Raw genomic sequence first — 20,583 nt, 5'->3', positions numbered from 1 at the left:
AAGGGATTTAGGAGTAATTATTTCAGAAGACTTAAAGGTGGGAAGACAATGTAATAGAGCAGCACGAAATGCCAGCAGAATGCTTGGATGTATAGGGAGAGGTATAAGCAGTAGAAAGAGAGAAGTGCTTATGCCGCTGTACAGAACACTGGTGAGACCTCACTTGGAGTATTGTGCGCAGTACTGGAGGCCATATCTCAAGAAGGATATAGATACTCTAGAGAGAGTTCAGAGAAGAGCTACTAAACTAGTACATGGATTGCAGGAAAAAACTTACCAGGAAAGGATAAAGGACCTTAACATGTATAGCTTGGAAGAAAGAAGAGACAGAGGGGATATGATAGAAACATTTAAATACATAAAGGGAATCAACTCGGTAAAGGAGGAGAGCATATTTAAAAGAAGAAAAACTACCACAAGAGGACACAGTTTTAAATTAGAGGGGCAAAGGTTTAAAAGTAATATGAGGAAGTATTACTTTACTGAGAGAGTAGTGGATGCATGGAATAACCTTCCTGCAGAAGTGGTAGCTGCAAATACAGTGAAGGAGTTTAAGCATGCATGGGATAGGCATAAGGCTATCCTTCATACAAGATAGGGCCAGGGACTATTCATAGGATTCAGATATATTGGGCAGACTAGATGGGCCAAATGGTTCTTATCTGCCGACACATTCTATGTTTCTATGTTTCTATGTTTAATCCGCCAAGTTCTCCCCAGCACATATCTGGCTGTCAGATCACTTCTTGGTAGAGGCCGAAATGCTGAGAGGGCTTCCCTTGCAGCTCGGTGCGAATCACCCCTGGAAGTGGGACAGGAGGTGACGCGTCCCAAGGAGCACTGGATGCTTGTGGAGTGCAGGTAAAGGTTCACAAGGATATCCTGGAACAACTTGCAGGGCCTCCAGGGAATCAAGCAATGTGCAGGTAAAAGCCAGGCCGAGGGTCATACACAGGTATCAGTCCAAACAGGTCGCCAAGACAAGGGGATTGAGCAGAAGCAAGTCCGTTGAGCAAGCCGGGATCGGTACACTGGAAGTCAGGCAGAGGACAAGAGAGCAAGGATGGTCACACAAGCCGAGGGTCAAACACTGGAGCAGGATCGAAGGGTCAGACGAAGCCGTGGGTCGAAGCCAGGAGAGAGAGCAGACAGGTCAGAAACAAGCCGGGTCAAACTGGAATCCAGGAAGTAGCAATACACAGGAAACAGGAAGAGCTGAAGACAATCCAGCAATCAAATGGGCTGAGCAGAGTCCTTTTATAGGCCAGTGAATTAGTCTATGGCCTGAGTCCATTGCAGCCATGGGAAGTACTGGCAAATTTGCCAGTTGCAGCACAGCCATTTCACTGACAATGAGTCTATGGCCTGAGTCCATTGCGGCCATTGGAAGTACTGGCGGAGTTGCCAGTTGCAGCATGGCCATTTCTCTGACAGTGCCCCCCCCCAAGGGGCAGCCTCCGGATGCCCAACCGGGCCAATCTTTCCGGGAATCTCCTGTGGAATTCCTGTACCAGCCTGGGGGCATGCAGGTTACTAGCGGGTTCCCAGGAATTGTCTTCAGTGGGGTAACCTTTCCATTTAATAAGATACTGTATGACCTCACCCCTTCTTCGACAATCCAGAATGGTTTCCACTTCATATTCAGGTTCACCCTCCACTGAAACTGGAGGTGGAGGCAATTCTTCCCTCCCTGGGAAAGGGCTAGAAATTGCAGGCTTTAGCAGGGAAACATGGAATACAGGATGGATCTTGTATGAATTAGGTAAAGCCAGTTCAAAAGCCACAGGGTTTATCATCCTTTTGATTCTAAAAGGCCCAATAAACCTTGGTCCCAACTTTTTAGAAGGGCAAGATAGTCGTAGGTTGTTTGAGGAGAGCCACACCTTATCCCCGACCTTATACATAGGATTTTCCTTTTTCTTGCGGTCATAAAATTTCTTGTACTCCTGTTGGGCTTTGGATATGGAGTCCTGTAGCACCCGGTAGTTATCCCTGATAGCCATTATCCGGTCTTGCACTGCAGGAACTGATGTTTCTGAGAAAGCACTGGGCAAAAAAGAAGGATGGAACCCGTAATTCACCCAGAACGGGGTCTGGTTGGTTGCAGAATGCAGGGCGTTATTATACGCGAATTCCGCGCACGGAAGTAAAGAGACCCAGTTATCTTGGGAGCAAGTGCAAAAGCAACGTAAGTATTGTTCAAGGGTCTGGTTGGTCCTTTCCGTTTGACCATTACTCTGCGGGTGGTAGGCTGATGATAGGCATATCTTAATGGACAAGGATTTGCAAAGCTCTTTCCAGAATTTGGAAGTGAATTGGACGCCTCTGTCCGATACTATACTGTCCGGGAGACCGTGTAGCCTGACCACTTCTTTAATAAACATGTTAGCTGTTTCCACGGCAGAAGGTGTGCCAATCATAGGCAAAAAGTGCGCCATCTTCGAGAGACGGTCCACCACCACCAGGACAGTAGTGAAACCTTCTGAAGGTGGTAATTCCACTATAAAATCCATGGAAAGTTGCTTCCAGGGCTGTTCCGGGATGGGCAATGGCCTTAACAGGCCCCAGGACTTGGTCTTAGCCCCCTTGTTACGCTGACACGTAATACAAGAACCCACATAGGATTTACAGTCCCGAACTAAATTGGGCCACCAAAAGTGGCGCTGAATGAGTTCACATGTCTTCCTGACCCCGAAGTGCCCGGCAAGCTTGTGATCATGCAAAGTCTTTAGGACCTGTAGTCTGATCTGTGAAGGAACAAAAATCCTTTCTTGGAACCACAAGAATCCCCCGCGTTTTTCCAAGGAAGAGGTCCCAGGCTCGAGACATTGAACTGAGGCTTGCTTAATTGCTGATTGCAGATCCGTTTGAATAAGCAAAAAATTTTGAGCCGAGAGGATGGTGTTAGGTTCGGCTGTGTTTGGGGTATCTGGAAACATTCTGGACAAGGCGTCTGCTTTTCCGTTCTTGGACCCTGGCCTGTAAGTAAGATGAAAATTAAACCGGGAAAAGAACAAGGCCCATCGAGCTTGACGGGGTCTCAGGCGTCTTGCTGTCCTGAGGTATTCCAGGTTTTTGTGGTCTGTGAATATTAAAATGGGATGAGTAGCCCCTTCAAGCAAGTATCTCCACTCTTCCAAGGCACATTTGATGGCCAAGAGTTCCCGATCCCCTACGTCATAGTTTCTCTCCGGAGGTGTCATCTTCCGGGAAAAGAAAGCCACAGGGTGCAGAAGAGTCTTCGGGCCTTGTCTTTGAGATAAGATTGCTCCAGTGGCTATTTCTGAAGCATCCACTTCAAGCACATAAGGTAGGGTTGGATCAGGATGCTGGAGAATAGGTGCTGAGGTGAACAACGTCTTCAGTTTGTCAAAGGCCGTTTGAGCTTCCTGTGACCAATGGAAACGGACCTGTTGGCGGGTCAATTGGGTAATGGGGGAGATAATCATAGAGAACCCCTTCACGAACCTCCGATAGAAGTTAGCAAACCCCACAAAGCGTTGAACTCCTTTCTTATCACAGGGGGCTGGCCAATCGAGAATTGACTGCACTTTCTGTGGATCCATGGAAATGCCATTTGTTGAGATAATGAGACCCAGGAATTGAATGGAGTCTTTCTCGAATTCGCATTTCTCTGGTTTCACATAAAGTCCGTGTTTCCTTAAAATAAATAGTACCTTTTTAACATGGGTCCGGTGGAGTTCCAGAGTGGAGGAAAAAATGAGTATGTCATCTAGGTAGACAATCAGAAAGAGATCCAGGAATTCCCTAAAAATGTCATTAACTAGATGTTGGAAGGTAGCAGGGGCGTTACACAGCCCGAAAGGCATGACCAGGTATTCAAAATGGCCAAACCGCGTTCTGAACGCCGTCTTCCACTCATCTCCTTTCCTAATGCGAACAAGGTTGTAAGCTCCACGGAGATCCAATTTGGTAAAGATCCGAGCTGCCCGGAAACGTTGAAACAGTTCTGGGATAAGAGGTAGAGGATACCGGTTTTTAATAGTAATTTTATTAAGCTCCCGGTAATCTACACAAGGTCTTAGTGTGCCATCCTTTTTTTCGACAAAGAATATCCCGGCCCCTGCTGGTGAGGAGGAGGGGCGGATAAAACCCTTTTCCAAATTTTCGTTAATATAAATCCGGAGGGTTTCCAGCTCCTTCTCAGATAACGGGAATATCCTTCCGAAAGGAATCTCGGCTCCAGGCAGAAGTTCTACAGGGCAATCATAAGGCCTGTGAGGAGGCAGAGCTTCAGCCTTTTTCTTATCAAATACGTCCATGAATTCCTCATAAACTGCGGGGACATTTTCCGGGAGATCATGTACTGGTTGGACGGCCAGGCAAGCAGCAGAAGTATCAGATCCAGGTAGGAAACAATGGTTCAGGCAGTAATTAGACGTGAAGGAGATCCTTCTCTTAACCCAATCAATCTGTGGGTTGTGGGCCTGTAGCCAGGGAAGTCCTAAAATAATGGGAAACATTGGTGAGGAAAGGACGTCAAATCGGAGGAATTCCTGGTGAAGAGAATCTGTCGTGGTGAAGATGGGGCACGTCTCTTCAGTAACAGGCCCGGAACTGGGCAAAGAACCATCAGCCAGAAGAATATGGAGTCGCTGTTCCTTAGCTTGCATGGGGACACACAGTCTTTGAGCTAAAGAACGGTCCAGAAAGCAACTACATGCCCCAGAATCAACGATCGCCAGAAGCCGAATCTTCTTTTCTGCTACCTGTAGGGAGACAGGGAGAATAAGATGAGTAGGGGATGACCCAGCGACTTGACAGTTCAGCAGAGGCCGTGAATAGGACTTACTGGGTCTCACAGGACAATTGCGTAGGAAGTGGCCAGATTCCCCACAATAAAGGCAGAGGTTAGCTTGACGGCGACGTTGTCTTTCCTCGGGGGTCAAGGCAGAACGGATTAGACCAATCTGCATGGGTTCTCCTTCTGATCCCCCGGAGACAGAAGGCCCAGGATGGGGTGAAGCAGCAAGTGGGACTTTCGGGAGAACCCAGGTAGGTCGGGCCCCTTGAAGGCGCTCTGAGCGTCTCTCCCGCAGGCGCCTGTCCAGTTGGATTGCCAGTGAGATTAGACCTTCCAAAGACGTAGGGGTTTCTACCCGAGCTAACTCGTCCTTAAGGGCTTCAGACAATCCGTGACGGTACTGGTACTTGAGTGCTGGCTCATTCCAGTCTGTATCCGCAGCCCATCTGCGGAAGTCAATGGTATAGTCCTCTACAGGACGTTTATTTTGTTGTAAGGCATGTAGGGCTGATTCAGCCGTAACAGTCCGTTGGGGGTCCTCATATAACTGGGCCATGGCCTGGAAGAAGGAGTCTACAGAGTTCAATGAGGGGCTCTTTTCCTCAAGGAGGTTATGGGCCCAGGTCTGGGGTTCTTCTGACAACAGAGAAATTATGAATCCTACTTTGACAGTCTCTGAAGAGAAGGTTCTGGGCTGAAGGGCTAAATACAAGAGACATGCATTCTTAAAGGATCTGAACCTTCTCCGTTCCCCACGGAAGCGTTCGGGTGTAGGTACCCTGGGTTCAGGTGGGAAAACCATGGCTGCCTGCGCAGGGCCGGCTGGTCCTTGCTGAGTGGAGGTGCCCCCGGAGCTAGCGGGCGTTTGATTGGGGTCGGAAGGAGAGGGTGCGCCAGCTAGGTTCAACACTCGACCCTCTAGTTGAAAATAACCGTCCTGCAGTCTCTGGACCGCCTGTGTTAAAGAGGAGACTTGCTGACAAAGAGCCTCGAGCTGGGAAGCACCTCTGTCGGCCTCTGACATGGCTGGATTGTACTGTCAGATCACTTCTTGGTAGAGGCCGAAATGCTGAGAGGGCTTCCCTTGCAGCTCGGTGCGAATCACCCCTGGAAGTGGGACAGGAGGTGACGCGTCCCAAGGAGCACTGGATGCTTGTGGAGTGCAGGTAAAGGTTCACAAGGATATCCTGGAACAACTTGCAGGGCCTCCAGGGAATCAAGCAATGTGCAGGTAAAAGCCAGGCCGAGGGTCATACACAGGTATCAGTCCAAACAGGTCGCCAAGACAAGGGGATTGAGCAGAAGCAAGTCCGTTGAGCAAGCCGGGATCGGTACACTGGAAGTCAGGCAGAGGACAAGAGAGCAAGGATGGTCACACAAGCCGAGGGTCAAACACTGGAGCAGGATCGAAGGGTCAGACGAAGCCGTGGGTCGAAGCCAGGAGAGAGAGCAGACAGGTCAGAAACAAGCCGGGTCAAACTGGAATCCAGGAAGTAGCAATACACAGGAAACAGGAAGAGCTGAAGACAATCCAGCAATCAAATGGGCTGAGCAGAGTCCTTTTATAGGCCAGTGAATTAGTCTATGGCCTGAGTCCATTGCAGCCATGGGAAGTACTGGCAAATTTGCCAGTTGCAGCACAGCCATTTCACTGACAATGAGTCTATGGCCTGAGTCCATTGCGGCCATTGGAAGTACTGGCGGAGTTGCCAGTTGCAGCATGGCCATTTCTCTGACACTGGCGATGTGATTCCCGTGTCTTACAGGATGAAGGGTGTCGCACTAGGCTGACCAAGGAAATACAAGAGTTCCTTATTATTAACGAACCCTCTGTCTCCGACCCGTGGGTGCTGTGGGGTGCACTTAAGGCCTTCGTTAGAGGGGTGTGCATCCAGCAGCAGTCGCGGCTTCGGAGACAGAGGAGAGACAAGATCTCATCCCTAACGAATGACATTCACAAACTGGAAACCACTAACAAAATCCGACTAAACGACGCTGACTCGACAGCCTTAATTAAGCTGAGACAGGACCTCCGACTCCTACTCTTAGAACAATCAGACAAATATCTTCAATACCTCAAACAACAACAATACTTTCAGGCTAACAAAGCAGGGAAATATATGGCGAATCTGGTTAAGCACAAGCAAGCTAAATCCAGGATTGCATATCTGTTGCATCCCTCGACCAAAACAAAAATTACACACCCGCAGGCCATAGCAGACGAATTCGCAAACTTCTACAGTGCCCTGTATAACCTACAGAACGATCCAAACGAACATCAACCTACGGAGGCAGAAATTGATCAATTTCTCTCAGCCGTGTCCCTGCCATCTCTTACTGAATCCCAATTGAGCTCGCTGAACTCACCGATATTTTTGACTGAAGTCCAAGCCAGCATCTCTACCTTACCCAAGGGTAAATCACCCGGGCCGGATGGATTCTCCAATGAATTCTACCAGCTCACGTCCCAAATCACAAGCCCCACTTTAACAGAAGTGTTCAATAAGGCTATGGAGGTGTCTTCACTTCCACCTGACATACTAAGAGCCCATATTGTCACCTTGCCTAAACCAGGAAAAGATCCCCCTACTCCCGCTAACTTCCGCCCCATCTCCTTACTTAACTCCGACGCCAAAATCTATGCACGTATACTAGCCAGACGATTACAAGATATACTGCCATCCCTCATTCATAAGGACCAGATGGGATTCACAGCAAGAAGACAAACATCAGACGCCACTAGAAGGATACTAGGGATCATGCATTTGGCCCACACAACCAAGACTCCATCGGTGCTACTCACATTGGATGCCGAAAAGGCATTTGATAGGGTCCACTGGGGGTTCATGCGAGCCACGTTGCTGAAGTTTGTATTTCAGGGTGCCATATTATCAGCTATTACAGCGCTGTACTCCTCTCCGACGGCACAAGTGTACACTTCAGGCACACTATTTAAGCGGTTCCACATATCGAATGGCACTCGCCAGGGTTGCCCTCTTTCCCCTTCAATCTTTAATTTGGTCATTGCACCCCTGGCGGAGACCATTCGATCCAACCCACATATAATGGGCTTTTCCCTCCCATCCTATCACCACAAGATAAACCTATTTGCCGACGATATCATCTTAATGCTTACCCAACCGCACAAATCCCTTCCAGCTGCATATGACACACTTCAGGCATATAGCAAAATATCGTCCTACAAATTAAACGCGTCTAAGTCCACAGTCCTCAACATGGGGGTCCCCTCCAAATCCCAGGAATCCCTCGCAAGTCGTGTCCCGATTCCGTGGTCGTCGGATAGCATACACTACTTAGGCATAGACCTCCCTGCAAATCCCGCCAGACTGTTACCAACAAATATGACCAGAATACAGGCGAAAATCAATGCTGACATTTCCCGTATGCGCCCCTTGTGGTTCTCATGGAGCGGCAGGGTGGCGGCGTATAAAATGTTTATCTTGCCCCAATTATTGTATTTATTCAGGGCACTCCCTATTCATTTCCCAATGACACACCTTCTTAAACTGTCCAGATCCTTGACGAACTACATCTGGGAGGGTAAGAACCCACGTTGTGCCTTCACGACTTTGGTTCGGAAGAAACAGTTTGGGGGGTCCTCAATCCCGGACATCCCGACGTACTACTGGGCTACTGTTTTGACTCAGTTACGACACTGGCTACAATCCACTGAGCGCCCGATCTGGGTGGACCTGGAGAGAGACATCGCACCCATCTCGGACCTTAAAGTTCTAATTCTGAGTGATAAGTGGAAGGCTTGGGATCTTCACTCACTACCCCCTACCATGCAAGCCTCACTAAGGGTGTGGCGTCGCTCTCCGGTTCCACTTAATAAAAGGGATATACTATCCGAAATCCAGTTACTGATCTCTATCCTCCAACCACATATACCTGACCTCCCCACGCACTTACTAAATCGTTGGGGTCTTGGATCCCTTAATTCCTTCTATGACGATGGTTCGTTGATCTCGACTCCCGACCTCATTTGCAAGTATGCTCTCCCACACCACTCCTTTTACCACATACTTCGGGTAACACATTTCCTCTTATCTAACCCTCTGTGCAAAATTATAGTGGACGGGAAAATATGGGATGTACTCACAAACACTTCGGAAAAAACCCCTAAGCTGTCAGCTTACTATAATATATTGCTAGACAATGTGACATTCCACAAGACTACACACATGTTCAAATGGGACAAAGACCTGGCTACGACCTTCTCTATCGCTGACTGGAGGGCAGCACTCAAAGCGATCCACAAATACTCCCACTGTGCCAACCACTGGGAAATGGCCCTCAAAATAACGAATCGGTGGTACTACACTCCCTTTCGATTGGCGGGCTTCTCCCCGAAATATTCCCAATTGTGCTGGAGGGAGTGCTCCCAAGTGGGCACTCTGCTCCACATATTATGGTCATGCCCCTCACTCCGTAGCTACTGGAATCAGGTATTCTCCTACATATCCTCCCATACAGGCTGTCTGACCTCACCGTCCCCAGCTTTGGCTTTGCTAAACCTGGGTATAGATGGAATCCCCATCATGTTTAGGCCATGGGTAACGCATGTACTGCAGCCAGAACGGTTGTTCTACGTAAATGAAGAACACCTGATGCTCCGAACTTATCGAACGTGGTGACCTTACTAAAAATAAATTATCAATTTGAAAAGGCTATCGCCGTCAACCAATTGAAATTGCAGTCTTTCAACTCTCAATGGAACTTCTGGGCTACAAAATAACCAAGCTATAACGTTGTATTGTATTGTATACTATTGTCACTGATATTTCTACTGCATCCTTACCCCCACCCTACCTTACCTTACCTTGTACCTTCCCTAATCTCCCCCCCCCCCCCGGGTCAGGCATTGTTCGGCTTGTAACACTGTATTTTCATTATGCCTGTACCATATTAATGTATTACAGTATTCGTACCGTTGTTCATTTGCATTGTATGCATTTAATTTCAATAAAAAATATTTACACAAAAAAAAGAAATCAGCAGTCATGTTGCCACAGCTGAAGCGTATTGCCAAGTTTGCTCCAGTGACAAGGAGAGAGGGGATGATGAGGTCACTGACTGTACTTGGGTGCCTGACAGGATAGAGGAGGAGGAGGTGGAGGGGGAGGATGAGGAGGACGCACAACTCCACCGAGACAGTATGTGCTCCAGGGGTCGCCATTGCAGTAGCCAACCTATTGCGTCACAGCACAGAGCTCTACAGGAGCAAGGTGCTGCAAAATCCCCGCGGACTCCCAAAAGTTAATTAGTGTGGGCTTTTTTCAGCACCTGTGCAGTAGACCGCGGCCTTGCTGTTTGCAACATCTGTCTAAAGCGGATGAAGCATGGCCAGAACACAAGCCGCTTGGGCACCACATGCTTGACAAGTATTATGACGACTGCCATGCAGTCCATTGGCAACAGCACCTGAAAGAGGCACCAGGTGAAAACAAGCATACATCAACTTACTCCTCATCTGTGATCTCTAACCCTACTATACCTCATGCCTTCTCAAATACCAGCATTGAGAGGGATGATGGTATAGCAATGAGTGGCACAGAGACTTGCACCCAATCTGCTAACAGTAAACCACTGCTTGATTTGAGCAGCAGGCAAATTTTACTACCCCAGTTTTTGAACCGTAGAAAGAAATACTGTCCCAGCCATCCACATGCTCATCGTCTTAATGCTAGCTTGGCCAAATTGCTAGCATTACAGTTGCTGCCTTTTCATCTGGTAGACTCAGCTCCCTTTCGCAAATTTGTGGAATGTGCCGCACCACAGTGGCAGGTCCCAAAAAGGGATTTCTTTTCGCGTAAGGCCATTCCGGCTCTCTACCGTTTATGGCTTCCTCAGGGGTATTTAGATGAGAAGGGTTCGAAAGGAAGTAACTAAAGAAAAAGAAGAAAAAACAAAACATACTAATACAAACTTATATTGGTATTATTTTAACACAATTTACTCACATCACCATAGCCATTAACTATATATATATATATATATATATATATATATATATATATATATATATATATATATATATATATATATATATATATATATATATATATATGTAGCAAAAACATTTACTTACAGAAAAATTGCAATTTTGAAAAAGAAATGACAAATATTTGTCCTGTCCTGGGGAAGATGGTCTGCCAGGGCATCAAATAGAAGGGGAATCAAATATGAAGAGGAAAATACTCGGCTAGATAGCAGTCAAATCCAGAGCAGAGAGGGGAGGGGGAGGGGAATAATCCACCCAAATCAATGCGTTCAACCGAATCAGGGAGGGAAGGGCTGTAAATCTTTTGTATGTGTTGTTAAACTCCAAAACAGTTCATACATAAAGAACAAATCCATGGGTGAACAAATCCCCCCTCCCCCCAAAGAGAGGACTTTAATCAGTGTATTCTACTACTAGGTATACCTATATTGAAAACACCCATCTGGAACATTTGGAAAACATACCTTCTCCACAAAATCCCAGCATCAGGCAGGCTACACCCCAGCATAGACAAAATCCGTAAAACACCTAACCAGATAAACAAAATAAAGAAATCCACCTCAGTCAAGAACAATCTAGGCATATCTGGCAAACCACGCAGGTTTCCAATTGCATTCATCTGGCTGTTTTATTACCTCATAGTGCCTCCATTTCTCCACAAGCAACAGGTCTGCAATCTCAAAGTCCTTCAATGTGCTGGCCCTTAAATAGAGGAAGTTGGCACCAAAAACCACCACTGCACTCCTCCCTCCATATAATGACATCTCTGTCAACACAACGGAGAACGTCAAACAGAAAGATTTTACTGCGCATGCGCGAGGTGTGCGCATGCGCGGTAATGGCGGGATGTATGGTAACCACCAATCTATGACCCGTCTGCTCCATATCGAGTAGGGGATCCTGAGAGCGGATTGCAATATACCGCCACATCCCAACACAAGCTCTGTGGAGGACAGCCACTGCAGAATCAATCAGGCCAAAGGAAAGACAAACTTGCACCATAAGCCAAGGGAAGACTTCACCTAGGCTGTAGTGACAGAGCAACATCTTGTGGCCATCAAACAAAATACAAAATATAAACGCCCTCAAACCATGCAAAATGCAAGAGTCTAAGGATTGCTTACAGCCCCACTGATAGCATGATGAAATATATACAGCAACAAAATAGTATAACTATATTCAGGAGCTATAATGTGCACAATCCATCTCAATTAATATAAATGGGGGGTTAATGGGAACACACCTAAAATATCCATAATAAAGGTCCTAATAAAAAAGAGGGACCCTCCTTCCATGATACATTAACCTAATCCACATTCTACATATGGGTATCTACAGCATAGCTTACGCCTTCCAGATCGAACAGCACGGACAGGGGGGACCATATCCCCCTCTCCTCTCCACTCCAAATTCGCTCCCCCACCTCATTATAGGGTGACCAGTAAACCGCTGTGTCCATCACCCCTTTCTTTATTTATTATAGATGTAAACAGAGTCCTAAAAGACATAAAAAATGGCTCACAACAAACAGGTCAAATAAATGAATCCATTCGATATCAAGGCACCCTCTAAACCTGGGACAGGCTCACATAAATTTGTTCTAAAGTTTATTTACTGCACATATTCCAGAAACATCTCATGATCCCACGGACACCGAAAAGGGAACAGTTTTTATAGATATTAAGCTAATTTAGCAAAGGGTCACAGAAAACATTTATAACTCACATACTCATTAAGGACGGGCGATTTAGTGATCCAACTGGAAAATCCACTGTGTCTCCAGTTGTAACAATCTTTTGTCAATATCCCCTCCCCTAGGAGATTCCTGTACACGTTCCAAGGAAAAAAATGTCATATAATTTAACTGAGAGTTATGATATAGACTGATACGACGGCTGATGGCTGATTCCATCAGACCATTCTTATCTCATATACATAATCGCAAATACGTTTGTCGAATGGTCTTTTTGTTTTTCCAACATAGAATGCTTTACATAAGCACTCAATGTAGTAAACAACTCCTACCATTCGGCAATCAATAAGTACACGAGGGGACCAATTTTGACCATTTGGCAAGCGTATTTTCTCACTCATCCAAATTCAGCTACAGTACTTACACTTTCCACATCTCATTGTGCCTCTTTTTCAGTGACCCCGCACTTGTTTACAGGTGTCCACCTGTAAGTGACTATGAGTCAGATGGTCACATAATGACTTGGCCCTACAATAGGTTATTTGGGGCTTATCCCCTATATATTTGGTCACTATTTGGTCATCCCTCAAAAGATGCCAATGTCGTGATAGAAAATCCTCTATCTGTGCATGGTTTTGGGAGTAGCATGTAATAATGCGTTTAGGTTCCTTGTTTTTAGGTGCACGATAAGTATAGAGGAGGGAATTGCGTGATCTTAGTTTAGTTTTGTTATAAGCTTTCTTAAGGCATTTTCTGCTATATCCCCTTTCCAACAGGTGATTTTGTAGCATCTTTGCTTGATGAAAATAATCTTCCTCCCTGCTACAATTTCTTTTAAGTCTTAAGTATAGGCCATATGGTATACTATTTTTAAGCGTGAGGGGATGCGCGCTAGAGGCATGCATGATAGTATTGGCAGCCAATGGCTTCCAATAAAGATCTGTCATCAGATTTCCTTCTCCATCTTTATGAATCTGGATATCCAAGAAAAATACTTTTGTCTGATCACACTCCATTGTGCAGGATATCGTCTATGTACCCGCGGCAAGACAAGATGTGGCATGATTGCAGGTATATCCCCCTGAGGAAGCCACGTGACCCTGTGGCGTAATGTGTAGGGGAGGGGCCAATCTGTCATCACACTGAGCATACTGTGGAAATACTGTCAGATTGTCTTATACCTGCACTGTGAGGACTAAATGCTTTTTACAGTTTGGTGCACTGTAAGCACCAGGAAAATGTGACTGTTTTTATATTTACTATTTAATAAACTAGTTGTTTTAAAAGATAAAGCACTATGTCCAGCTTTCTCGCTTTATGATTTGGGTGTATGGGGATAAGTGTAAGAGAAGGAGGATTCTAAAATCAAGATTGCCACCAAAGAAGTGAAACAGTATAAAACAGATCCCCAGAGAGGGACAAAAGCGCATATAGACCATTGGCTGGTCTTATCCCCCAGATGAGGGCACATCGGATGAGGAGATTATCACTAATGTATGTGGATGATTGGAGCACATAGTGGTGAACACTAATTAAGAAAGCAGTCCTTTGGATGTGTGAACACAAGCCTGTTTTTTTTATGAAAGATTGAGCATTTACAAGCAAATTCATACCAAAGGACAATTTATGGACTGATGCATTTTTTGTTTTGTTTTGTTTTGTTATTGGTATATATGGTTTGATATGATATGCTGATTCTGAAAATTGCTATGCAAACAGATTTAAAGGAATGCTAGCACATTAGCATTTGGGAGCGTGGCCCCACTTTTTAATACCATTTTGCACATTGATAAATGTTTAAAAAAGTTTGTATAGGTGTGAGTGAACTGCTTTGTACGTTTTTAGTTACGTATAGCACTCAATAGCACAACATAGCAGCACACAAGTACACCCATTTTTAACAGTAAAATTTTCAGGCTTTGTCAGTAAAAAAAAAGTAATCTGGGGTTTGCAACACTGGATGGGCATAAAGAGCTCTGGGATCAGTGGGAAGGGCCCCGGGCAAAGGAGGGCTTTGTGGTTGCTTGGACTGGGGCCCTGAAGGTTCTAGCTATGCCTCTGCTAGTTTGTCTGTTGAGTGGATAGCTTTCAAGCCACAGTTTTTAAACAGTGTAGTTTAATCATGGTGAGCATGGTAAAACAGAGACACATTTTACCAACATTATGATAAACAATTGTTTTTCTCCAGTTTAGGAACTAAGCTTTACATATGATAAAAAAAGGTAAAAACTTAGTTTAGTGAAGAAATAAAGAAAGGAGTTACATTCTGATATTAAAATCTACTATTAGATACATTTTGGATAAATAATACTTATACAGCAAAAATTTACAACAAATGTTTAAAAAGTTCAATAATCCTAAATTATATAACATGGCTTGTTTAGTAAAAAGGTTCTGTAACAGATCTTGGAAGCTTTCTAGAGATATTTACTACCCATTACCCATGATTTGATTAACAAGATCACAGGGGTGAAGGTCAGTATGGGAAATAATTCCCAGTTAGAAAGAGTTTTTCCTATCATACAATATGCTATGACAAACAAAGAGAACCTATGCTGACATCTGTCTGCTATTTTTTAAAAGGAGAGATTACTTCCAGTATGTTAGTTTAGCCATTTGGTCAAATACTGATGAAAGTGCCTTTATTTAATTAGCGTCTGAAGGCAAGGAGGGTAATGTAATAAAGCAGCTATATGCATGGATAAAATCAAGTCATGCTGTCAAAGTACTACCAAATCACAACTGATGGCAGTAGTAAAAAGTCAAAATTAATTTAAAATCTTATTTACTAAAAGACCTTTCTTAATTGTATAGTAAGATACAGTTTAACCACCTAACTCATGTACCTAGGCCTAAAAATGTACACAGGATCTTGGTGGCAGAAAGCTTACAGCTATAATCTATGTAAAAAAGTTGTCTGCAATGCATCTCAGCTCATATGAACATACAGTATGTGTGCTTATGCCTACATGTTGAGGTGTGTACTATGTGCAGTCATTCATTCTGAATTGCTGAAGGCAAGAGTCATTTAAACAACGGAGCTGGGGTAGTTTAAAAAAAGTGTGGTGGCTTCCCCCCTAATTCTGCCTGGCCCTTTAGACAGTGTTGCCAATTGCCTGTAAATTTATATACAGATTGTAAAAAAAGGACACTTTTCTGCTGTCTGTAAATGTCTTTGATCAGCAAAAAAACGCCAGTAAAAATTCACTTGTCATCAGCTCCCGAAACAGCACATGTACATTTCTGGTGCCAGATTATTAAAAATCAACTGAGCTATGTTTGGCTCAGACTCGGCTTGTATGGGCCATTGGATGGGGACACGGTGACATCATGTTGTTTGGTGCCTTTTACGCAAATTTCAAGGAAACTGCAAGGAGGGACCGTGGGCTGAGAGACCAAAAGACTAAGCCTGCCCTCGGGCAATTACAAAAGTTCAGTGTGTAACAGCTCCAGACCACACATAGTCAATGAGTCAATCTGTTGGGGGTCACTGATGTAAGGGGGAAGAGATGACTCGTAGGTAAGGGGGGGACACTGATATAAAGGTTTCTCCTTCGACCAGTGTTCTCAATCTCCTCTTAAATCAGTGACCCCCCCTTACCTTAGCATATTCACTATACAGACTCTGGTGTAAAGGGAAACTCTAATATAGGAAGGTCTGTGGTCACCAAAGCCCATCAGAGTTACCAGAATTCCACCCTAAATCTGAGCTCCCTTTACATGAGAATTACAGAGTTCCCCCTTACATCAAAGTCCTCAGGATTCCCCATTACAGTGGAAGTGGAAACTAGGCAGACTTTGAAGTAAGTAGGAACTCTACAAATTCTGACATAAGGGGGATTATAGTGACCAGAGACCCCCTTACATCAAAATTTCCCCTATACATCAGAGTCTTCAGCGTTTCCCCTTACATCATGGTCCACAGCATTCCCCCTTACACCACGGTCCGCAGTGTTCCCCTTTACATTGGGGCCACAGAGTCCCCCCTTGCGCTGTAAGCAAGAACCCTGTGGACTTTGATGTAAAGAGAAACTCTGGAGACTTTTATGCAAGATGGGCTCTGGGAGCACTGAGAACTCTTATGTAAGAGGGGACTCTATTGTAAGGGGGAAAGCTGTAGACATTGATATAAATGCGTGCAACTAAACCCTCGGTTGTTAACTGTTTCTGGACTGCCCACCGTACATTGACTGCAGCAGGGCATCTCAGCTGCGCGAAGTGACATACCTGTACACAGCGGGAGCTAGTCAGTGAATCCAGCGGACCCGCCGATCTTTCATGAGAGATGCAGAACGGCGGTCTGCCTATGTAAACAAGGCAGATCGCCATTCTGTCAGGGGAGATGATAGAGATCTTGTGTTCCTACTAAACAGGAACACCACCGATCTCTGTCATCATCCAGTCAGACCACCCCCCACAAAGTTAGCAAGCACCCCCTAGAGAGGCATTTAACTCTTTGATCACCCCTAGGGTTAACCCCTTCATTAGTACAGTAACAGTGCATATTTTTTGCACTGATTACTGTAGTAATGCCACTGGTCCCTCCAAAAGTGTCAAAAATGTCAGTTAGGTATCCGATCTGTCCTCCACAATGTCGCAGTCCCGATAAAAATCACTGATCGCTGCCAATACTAGAAAAATAAATAAATAAAAATGCCCTAAAAATATCCTATAGTTTGTAGAAGCGATAACTTTTGCACAAACTAATTAATATATGCTAACTGGGTTTTTTTTTTTTTTACCAAAAACATACACAGGGCCACAGCAGGTTGGAAAGATGACGTCTCTTCCTGGGATTGGGACCCCCGGAGACTACATCATAAACTGGAGTGGGAGAAAAGGGCTACTGTTTAACTCGATAGGAAGTACACTCCCACTTGGGCTACAGTTAACTGCCCTGCTTATTCTTGATATTTTTCACCACATCTGATCCCCCAGTCACAATGGCAGTTCCTCCAGAGCAGAGTCCTCAACCAAGTCCTTGTGTCTGTCTAACACCACTTGTTTGGCTTTCTGTAACCAATCCCTATGTTCTTACACACAGGTACTATGGGCCCAAGGTTTCAAGTTCTCTGGAGAGCCCAATAGTAGATCCACTGGAAACTGGCCATAGCGCCCGAACATCAGGAACAAGAGCTTGTGACCTGTAGAATGATAAATTGTATTATTGTAGGCCCACACCACAGCCCCTACAAGTTCATGTGATCTATCTTGGTGCCCCTGTTCAAGAGTCCAACAGGAGCTACTGCATGGGCTGTGAGAAAGGAAAAGATCATGCTGACTGTGGCCAAGTGTGGGGAAGTGCAGCGTGGAGACCAGATGTAATAACAGAACTGTATTGTGATAAAGTCATTGCAAACACTGCCACCTTGTGGAAGTGCAGTGTGGAGACCAGATGTAATAACAGAACTGTATTGTGATAAAGTCCAAACAAACACAGCTACCTTGTGGGGAGACAACCGGACCAGGTGCACTCACTGAATTTTGCAGAGAACAGGGTAGCAGCAGGTCTTAGATACTCCAACAGTGTCTGTCTCGGGGAATAGAATGTGGCTTGGCTGTCTGAGCCCAAACAATGGAGGATTCCAGAATAGTTTGCACGCCCTGATCTTTCTTATCAAAAACCTCTCTCTACCGCTATTACTTTCCCTGTCAGACAGATGACCTGTTCTTACACTGCCCACATGCGGAATGTGTGCCAAGCCAGGAAGCCAGGGCCAAAATAGGCTCTTCCTCACACGAGATGGCTGCCAGAGTCACATGGGGTGGCAGCATGCAACTGGATAACTTTTCCAGTGACCCAGGAAACCATAGAGGAACCATGTTCTTCTTGATTTCCCCTCCAACAGCAATGTCTCTGCGGTCAAGCACCCCCTACAGAGGAGAAAATAGACTGCACCTGCTTACAGATGGTTATGAAGGTCTGCAGGTGGCAGGCTTATTGGAATCTGGAAGCCCACTTTAACAGTAAGAAGGCATTCAGATACAAAGTACTCCAACTCATTCACAAAAAAAGTAAAGCGTAAATAAAATGTCATGCCACTTTACTCCCACAGAATGACAGATTTAGCTTATATACAAAAAGGAGCAGGGGCTCCTGGTTACACCACTGACCATATATGGACATGACCATGATGTCATGGGAACCCAACCACTTGCCAACCGGGCCATAGCGGAATGATGGCTTCAGCGTGGTTGGCTTATTCTAGGAGGGCGTACAATGTCGTCCTCCCAGAATTGCGCTTCCCGTGCGCCCCCTGAACCGCGGACACTGAAGTATCCATGCTCGCCGGGCCCAAGGGACCCAGCAAATCAAGAATCATGGTAAAGGGACTATGACTGGGGATCTTTACCACGTGATTGCTCTGTCCAATGATGGAGCAATCAGTGGTCATCAAACCGGCGCATGTCCAGTTCAAGTCTCTCCTCGCACGCTGTACACAGCGAACAATACAGCGTGTGAGGAGAGGAGGGAGGCTGCAGCACTGCTCAATCCCTGCCTACTCCATGCCTCAATCATACCTCAGCCATGCCTCAGTCATGCTCATCCATGCCTCAATCATGCCTATCCCTGCCTCAATCATGCCTCATCCATGCCTATCTGTGCCACATCCATGCGTCATCTGTGCCCACCCATGCCACCTCAGTGCTCATCCGTGGCGCATCCATGCCACATCCATGCTCATCCATGCCACATCAGTGCTCATCTGTGCCACATCCATGCCATGTCAGTGCTCATTCTTGCCACATCCATGCTATGTCGGTGCTCTTCCATGTCACATCAGTGCTCGTCTGTGTCATGTCAGTGCTCATCCATGCCACATCCATGCTACGTCAGTGCTCATCCATACCACATCCATGCCACATCAGTTCTCATCCGTGCCACATCCATCCCACCTCAGTGCTCATCCGTGCCTCATCCATGCCACATCAGTGCTCATCTGTGCCACATCCATGCCACGTCAGTGCTCATCCGTGCCTCATCCATGCCACATCTGTGCTCATCCATGCCACATCAGTGCTCATCCGTGTCACATCCATGCCACGTCAGTGCTCATCCATGCCATATCCATGCCACATCAGGGTTCATCCATGCCACATCCGTGCCACATCAGTGCTCATCCATGCCACATCCATGCCATGTCAGTGCTCATTCCATGCCACATATGTGCTCATCCGTTCCACATCAGTGCTCATCCATGCCACATCCATGCCACATCAGTGCTCATCTGTGCCACATCATTGCTCATCCGTGCAACATCAGTGCTCATCCGTGCCACATCCATGTCGCATTTGTGCTCATATGTGCCACATCAGTGCCACTACAGTGCTTATCAGTGCCCTACAGTGCCTCACAAAATTGTAATTGGTAGTCAGTAAATGACGATGCTCCCTGCATGTTGGACCTCTGTATGTGGCTAGGCTGTGTAAAAGTCTCACAAATGTGATATCGGCATAATCAGGAGGAGTAGCAGAATGTATTTTGGGGTGTAAAAATATCACACATGTGGTATTGCCATACCCAGGAGTATCAGAATGTATCATGGGGTGTAGTTGCAAGTATGCCTATACAGTGTGTGAGAATAACTTGGTAATGTGACCATTTTGTGAAAAAAAATCTTCATTTTGCAAAGAATTGTGGAAAAGAATTACAACTTCAAAAAACTCACCATGCATTCTACTAAATACCTTGGAATGTCTACTTTCCAAAAAGGGGTCATTTGGGGGTTATTTGTACTTTCCTGGCTTGTTAGGGTCTCAATAAGGTGTACGTTTAGTAAACTGAGAAATTTTCTCTCAGTTCAATTCTCGGCAGTTCTCAGAGAAAAAATATCTCCTCTGGCACCCAGTTTAGAAGGCGGAGAACTTCACTTCTCACAGGGTGATCAGAGGAGAAGTTTTTTCTCTGAGAACTGCCGTGATCTGTGTATAACTGGGTGGACTGCCTGTAATCTCACAAGATATTGTGAGATTACAGGCACTGCTAAGTTTAAAAAGTGAAACTAAAGTTTAAAAGAACTCGTAATGACATGTTCTGACACATGAAAACATATCTATACACACACACACACACACATGCACGGTATATATACATACAGT

This window comes from Pelophylax lessonae (genome assembly GCF_965119305.1).
Source record: "Pelophylax lessonae genome assembly, chromosome: 1".
In the NCBI taxonomy this organism is placed as follows: Eukaryota; Metazoa; Chordata; class Amphibia; order Anura; family Ranidae; genus Pelophylax; species Pelophylax lessonae.
This window is presented reverse-complemented; position numbering follows the sequence as displayed.